The sequence below is a fragment of the Acomys russatus genome, chromosome 4 (assembly GCF_903995435.1).
Source record: "Acomys russatus chromosome 4, mAcoRus1.1, whole genome shotgun sequence".
NCBI lineage: Eukaryota > Metazoa > Chordata > Mammalia > Rodentia > Muridae > Acomys > Acomys russatus.
In genome coordinates this window covers 27,695,284-27,702,041 of record NC_067140.1, presented here as the reverse complement: position 1 = coordinate 27,702,041, position 6,758 = coordinate 27,695,284, and positions in this window count along the sequence as shown.

Below are 6,758 nucleotides of genomic sequence, written 5' to 3'. Positions count from 1 at the left end.
CTCTCTCCACAGAAGGGAGACTTTCTTTGGATCATACCACCTAGTCCTCAGAGTCCCCTGGTGTAGTCACCACCATGGCGCCCTCATCCTTAGAGGTGTCACGCCTTCCACTTTTGAAGGCTGGGGCAATTTCTCCAGCTTGTTTCTCAATAGCTTCAGTTTTAAGGCGCACTGGCCAGGTGTTGAGTAGATGGTGCCGCAAGTAGGATCTATGGGGTGTGCTTTCCGATCACTAAGGTAATGAGTTTTAGGGAAGAATCTCAAAGACACAAGATGCTGTCTTGTCACATCACCTTGGACGTATCTGACATCCACAGGATTACCTTCTAGCACTGGGTGGTACCTATCAAGAATCCCATAAAATTCATGTCTTTCCCTTTTTTGGTCCTACTTTTTTTTTTTAAAGGTTTTATTTCAAAATTACGTGTGTCTATGTTTGAGTTTGTACATATGAGTACAGGTACTGGCAGAGACTACAAGTGGTGCTGGGCTCCTTGTGGCCTGAGCTATAGACAGTCGTGAGCTACCCATCCTAGGTGCCTGAGCTACAGACAGTCGTGAGCTACCCATCCTAGGTGCCTGAGCTACAGACAGTCGTGAGCTGCCCATCCTAGGTGCCTGAGCTACAGACAGTCGTGAGCTACCCATCCTAGGTGCCTGAGCTACAGACAGTCGTGAGCTACCCATCCTAGGTGCCTGAGCTACAGACAGTCGTGAGCTACCCATCCTAGGTGCCTGAGCTACAGACAGTCGTGAGCTACCCATCCTAGGTGCCTGAGCTATAGACAGTCGTGAGCTACCCATCCTAGGTGCCTGAGCTATAGACAGTCGTGAGCTACCCATCCTAGGTGCCTGAGCTACAGACAGTCGTGAGCTACCCATCCTAGGTGCCTGAGCTACAGACAGTCGTGAGCCACCCATCCTAGGTGCCTGAGTTACAGACAGTCGTGAGCTACCCATCCTAGGCGCCTGAGCTATAGACAGTCGTGAGCTACCCATCCTAGGTGCCTGAGCTATAGACAGTCGTGAGCTACCCATCCTAGGCGCCTGAGCTATAGACAGTCGTGAGCTACCCATCCTAGGTGCCTGAGCTATAGACAGCCGTGTGAGCTACCCATCCTAGGTGCCTGAGCTACAGGACAGCCGTGAGCTACCCATCCTAGGTGCCTGAGCTATAGACAGTCGTGAGCTGCCCATCCTAGGTGCCTGAGCTACAGACAGTCGTGAGCTACCATCCTAGGTGCCTGAGCTACAGACAGTCGTGAGCTACCCATCCTAGGTGCCTGAGCTACAGACAGTCGTGAGCTACCCATCCTAGGCGCCTGAGCTATAGACAGTCGTGAGCTACCCATCCTAGGTGCCTGAGCTATAGACAGCCGTGAGCTACCCATCCTAGGTGCCTGAGCTATAGACAGTCGTGAGCTACCCATCCTAGGTGCCTGAGCTATAGACAGTCGTGAGCTACCCATCCTAGGTGCCTGAGCTATAGACAGTCGTGAGCTACCCATCCTAGGTGCCTGAGCTATAGACAGTCGTGAGCTACCCATCCTAGGTGCCTGAGCTACAGACAGTCGCGAGCTACCCATCCTAGGTGCCTGAGTTACAGACAGTCGTGAGCTACCCATCCTAGGTGCCTGAGCTATAGACAGTCGTGAGCTACCCATCCTAGGTGCCTGAGCTATAGACAGTCGTGAGCTACCCATCCTAGGCGCCTGAGCTACAGACAGTCGTGAGCTACCCATCCTAGGTGCCTGAGCTATAGACAGCCGTGAGCTACCCATCCTAGGCGCCTGAGCTATAGACAGTCGTGAGCCACCCATCCTAGGTGCCTGAGCTATAGACAGTCGCGAGCTACCCATCCTAGGCGCCTGAGCTATAGACAGTCGTGAGCCACCCATCCTAGGCGCCTGAGCTATAGACAGTCGTGAGCTACCCATCCTAGGCGCCTGAGCTATAGACAGTCGTGAGCTGCCCATCCTAGGTGCCTGAGCTACAGACAGTCGTGAGCTACCCATCCTAGGTGCCTGAGCTACAGACAGTCGCGAGCTACCCATCCTAGGTGCTGGGAGCCAAACCTGGGTCTCTGCAGGAGCAGCACAAGCATTTAATGGCTGAGCCATCTTCCCAGGCTCCTTCTGGTTCTTCTGGGGGAGCCCCAGAAGGTCTTTCCTGGTAGGAGGGAGGGGCTACATCTCAAAAGACAGTGCAGGGCCCCACTCCACAGGTCTCCGTGGGCCACAGTTACTCTGTTCACTTTCTGTCCTCGGCCCTAGCTCAGGCGGAAGGGCCATATGAATCTAGGAGATGCTAGACTCAAAGTAGGGACTCAGAGAATATGCTGTTTTCTCCTTCTGTCTAGGAGCAGTTGGACACACCAGCTTTTTTCCCCCAGTATGTTTCAGGCAGGTAGGCATGGGAATTCTCAAATGGGATACCAAGGAGAGCCAGGTGTGGTGTCCCTTTTCATCTCAGGTGCTATCAGCACCTGTGCAATGTGAGACCTGAAGGCTGCAGCCTCTGGGGAGCAGTGGCTTTAAAGCTGGGATTGCAGCCCAGCCCCTATTGCCTGTACTGGGCTACTGAGCTGGAATTACAGCCCAGATGCACAGGGGAGGGCAACAGTGTCCCCCTCCAAAGCCTAGTGAAAACTCTAGGTACCTCTGTGTGCCCTGGGATAGCCAGGGCTGCAACCTGTCAAGTTGGTTTAGGGAAAGACTGACTCCCAGGGCTTCTGAGTGTGGTTGGGTAAGGCACAGATCCCTTTATAGAATGACATGTCCTAGAGACTCCGGAATAAAGATGGAGAAGGGGCTTTGCGGGAAAGAAGACCATAGCTGGGACCCGGAGAAGTGGCTAGGTGTGTGGAAAATCTACCTAAAGAAGGCCGGGCATGATGGTGCATGTCTTTAATCCTAGCACTCAGGGGGCAGAGGCAAGTGGATCTCTGTGAGTTTGAGGCCAGCCTGGTCTACAAAGCGAGTCTAGGACAGCCAAGGTTACACAAAATAAAACAAAACAAAAAAGTGATAGTACAGGTGAGCCCAGGACACCTGCTGAGACTGAGGAACAGGGTTCTGCTTAGGCGTGGAAAGCTGGTAAGCACCTCATGGTGGGTGGGGAGGTGTGTGTTAGGACTGTCCCAGTACTGGTGGTTGGGGCAAGCTGCTTAGAAATGGTCAGAGGAAAGGGCTATGGCAGGACCCAGCTCTACCCAACAGCCTAGTGAAGTCTGCCTCCACCCAAATACTTTCTTGGTTCTGACTGGGCACTGTGGGTGCTTCTTGCCCTGGTGCCAGGTCTGGCTAACCTCTCTGGTTCTGTTCTTTCCCTGTCTCTTCTCCTTGGCCGGCTGAGGTCTGGCTCTAACCTATTTACTCTCGTGGTCTTGAATCTCAGTACCTCTCCTTCCCCCAGCCCACCCTTAGCCAGGCACACAGCAGGTATGGCTTTGCTCCTTCCAGTATGGTTAGAGATGCAGGAAACTCCAGAATGCTAAGCCCCGGCCCTGTAGCTGGTAGGTGGGAGGCAAGGCTTAGAGAGCGAGGGGCCGCCAGTTGGCTATGGCATTTTGGAAAAATGGTTGGGGGTGAGGAAGCACTTGGAATGGAGAAGGGGCGACAGTTGGCAATAGCAGCTGGAGTGGCAGTTGGGGCTTGGCAGGGGCACAAGCCTGAAGGACAGTTGGGGTGGGGCAACCAGGATTGGCATAGCTCCTGGCCCTGGAGCAGCTCTGGAGGGCAGTCTTGCAGAGGCCTGGACAGGAGGGCAGGTCCAGATGGCTTTAGACCTGGCCAAGCTATGTCCAGGAAGCCCACACTACAGCACCCTGGGTGAGAAGCCCCTCCCATGGCCATGGACTAGTCTTTGCTGCAGACTAAGGCAGGCCTCAGCTCCACTATGAAATCACGATGATGCGTTGTAGGCAGTTCCCCGGGCAGCCCCGGTATCCTCAGCCTAAGGCAGCAGTCTTTCTCCCTTCTCTCCTGGATTCTCTAGATAGGGACTTCCAGCAGAGTCCTGGAGAGGGCAGGGACAGGTTCAGGGCCATTCCTGGGAGAGGGCAGGACTCCCAGGGCTGTTGCCATGGGGACAACTGAGCAATACCACTGAGTAGAGGATAAACAGGCAGTCTCTGACCAGTGACTGAGACAAAGACAGCCGCAAAAAAACCCAAATGGGGGTGGATGAGGAAATGCTGCCTTGGGGGAAATGCCTAGAATGATAGGGTAGATGGGGTGCCCCCCTACTAGACAGGTAGGGACATCTGCTGTTCTTTTCCAAAGCTCCTCTCAAGCTACTACTTACAAAGAAAGACCCTGAGGCTAAATGCAAGTAAGTCCTGATTTCTCTATTGTTTCACAGCAGTGGGCCTGAGGTTCGACCCCTTCCTGCTCCTCTGCCCCTTGAAAGCCACTGTTGGTGGAAGGGCAGGCTGTCAGCAAAGCAAGTGGTGTGGGGCTCCCTACGGTTTACAGAGGATTGCATGCATAGCCAGCCACGTGGCTGTCACGTGTTCCAGGTAGGGTAGAAGGGCCTTCCATCAGAAAGCACATCCATGGCCTGGTCAGCTTCTGCAGCCTTACCTGGCCCCCCGGGATGTCTGGCTTGTTGCTGCTAATTCTCTTCAGGGTCTCCTGACATGCTCATACAGGTAGCTGGGAGGTGACTTCTTGTCCTTATTGGTTTTTTTGTTTTTTGGGTTTATTTATTTATTTATTTATTTATTTATTTGATTTTTCGAGACAGGGTTTCTCTGTGTAGCCTTGACTGTCCTGGACTCACTTTGTAGACCAGGCTGGCCTCGATCTCACAGAGATACGCCTGCCTCTGCCTCCCAAGTGTGGGAATAAAGATATGTGCCACCACCGCCTGGCTGTCTTTATTGTTTTAAGATAGCGTTTTATAGGTGGGTGGTGGTGACAAACTCCTTTAATCCCAGCACTTGGGAGGCAGAGGCAGGTGATATCTGAATTTGAGGCTAGCCTGGTCTACAGAGTGGGTTCCAGGACAGCCAAGGCTACACAGAGAAACCTTGTCTCAGAGAGAGAGAGAGAGAGATAGAGACAGACAGACAGACAGACAGACACAGAAAGAGACAGACAGAGACAGACCCTGGTTGGCCTGGCTGCCCTTAAACTTAGCTCTACCTGCTTCTGCTCCCTAAATACTAGGATTAAAGATACACCACCACACCTGGGTTGACTTTCTTTTCTTTTTTTAGAAAAAAATCTCTCTCTCTCTCTCTCTCTCTCTCTCTCTCTCTCTCTCTCTCTCTCTCCCCTCTCTCTCTCTCTCTCTCTCTCTCTCTCTCTCTCTCTCTCTCTCTCTGTGTGTGTGTGTGTGTGTGTGTGTGTGTGTGTGTGTGTGTGTACATGTACAGCTGGCTGCCCACTGAGGCTAGAAGAGGGTGTCAGATTCCCTGGAGCTGGAGTTAGAGAGAGCTGTGAGCCACCCAATGTGGATGCTAAGTGAGAACCAATCTTGGGTCCTCTGCAAGACCAGCAAGTGAACACTTGCTGTTTTTAAGACAGGGTTTCTTTGCGAAGCCTTGCCTGTCCTGGAACTAGCTCTGGTGACTATGGCATGACCCATGTCCCTGCAGGGCCCTGCCCTCTGTCTACTACTCACTGCTAGTAGCAAAGGCTATGACCATCTTCATAGCAACCTGACAGACCCCGCAATGGATGCTGAAGGCCATGGTCAGAGTGCAACTGAGGCCAACCTGTCTGTCTATCCTTGAGAGCCATCTCTAAGGCAGGACACCTGGCAGGAGCAACTCTGAAACCCTGAGCCATTCTGGCAGGATAACCAAGCAAAGCGAACACATCCAGGAGCCTGGGCCTTGAACTCCCACACCCTCAGGGCTGCCCAGTGGTTGCAGCTACTGCTGTTCTGGGTTTTTAAAACAGTTATGGGGCTTATTAGCTTGAAGAGCAGTGATAGGTGGAGATAAGGTGACTCTGCTTCATCACCAGGGGACTGTTATTGACTAGGCTGTGTCACCTTTTGGTCCCGTCCCTGGCAGAGCTGCTGGGATGGGAGGCAAGTGTACGCATGAGTGTTGGAGAAAGGGGGCATCCGTCTGCCCTGGCTCATTTCTGGACTCAGCAAGACTTCCTATGAAGATGAGTAGCCTTACGGCCTAATGGAGTAGGCCTGTTAGTGTTAGACACAGGCTTGGCTCTTATGGGCTTTCTCAGCAACGACTGAGCTCCATCGTGTTGTGGTCCAGGCTCTTCTACTGCTCCCAAGTTCTGCATGGAAAGCAGACAACAGCCTATCAGCAGCAACACCATCCTCCTTGAGGATGCTTGGGTGCCCAGCTACTTTGGGAGCTACTGGGGCTCTCCCTGAGGGACAGCGATCTTAGAGGTCTCCCTAAGCTTCACTTCCCTCATGGGCTCTAACTGAGACCAAACCGAGGGAGGGAACGGTGGGAAGGGCTGTCTACAGACAGTGCCCTTTGTCCAGTCAGAGGAAGGTGTACCTAGCTGGACCCTCCTGGAGGTCAGGAGCAGTATGTCAGCACAACTATGCCAGCCATTTTTCTCCAAGGGTAGACCGCGGATAGGGCAGCAGTGGGGGCGTGGGTGGCTTGCTTCAGACCAGATGTGCCAAAAGGGTCCTCCAGCTGAAGGTCTGAGGCTAGGGGCACCTGGGCCACTAGTGCCAGCCTAGATGCTTGGTGGGGATGGGCAGCGCTTGTCTCCTTTAGCCCGTGAATAGTGAGCGAGTATCCCAGGCTTTCATCTCAGTCT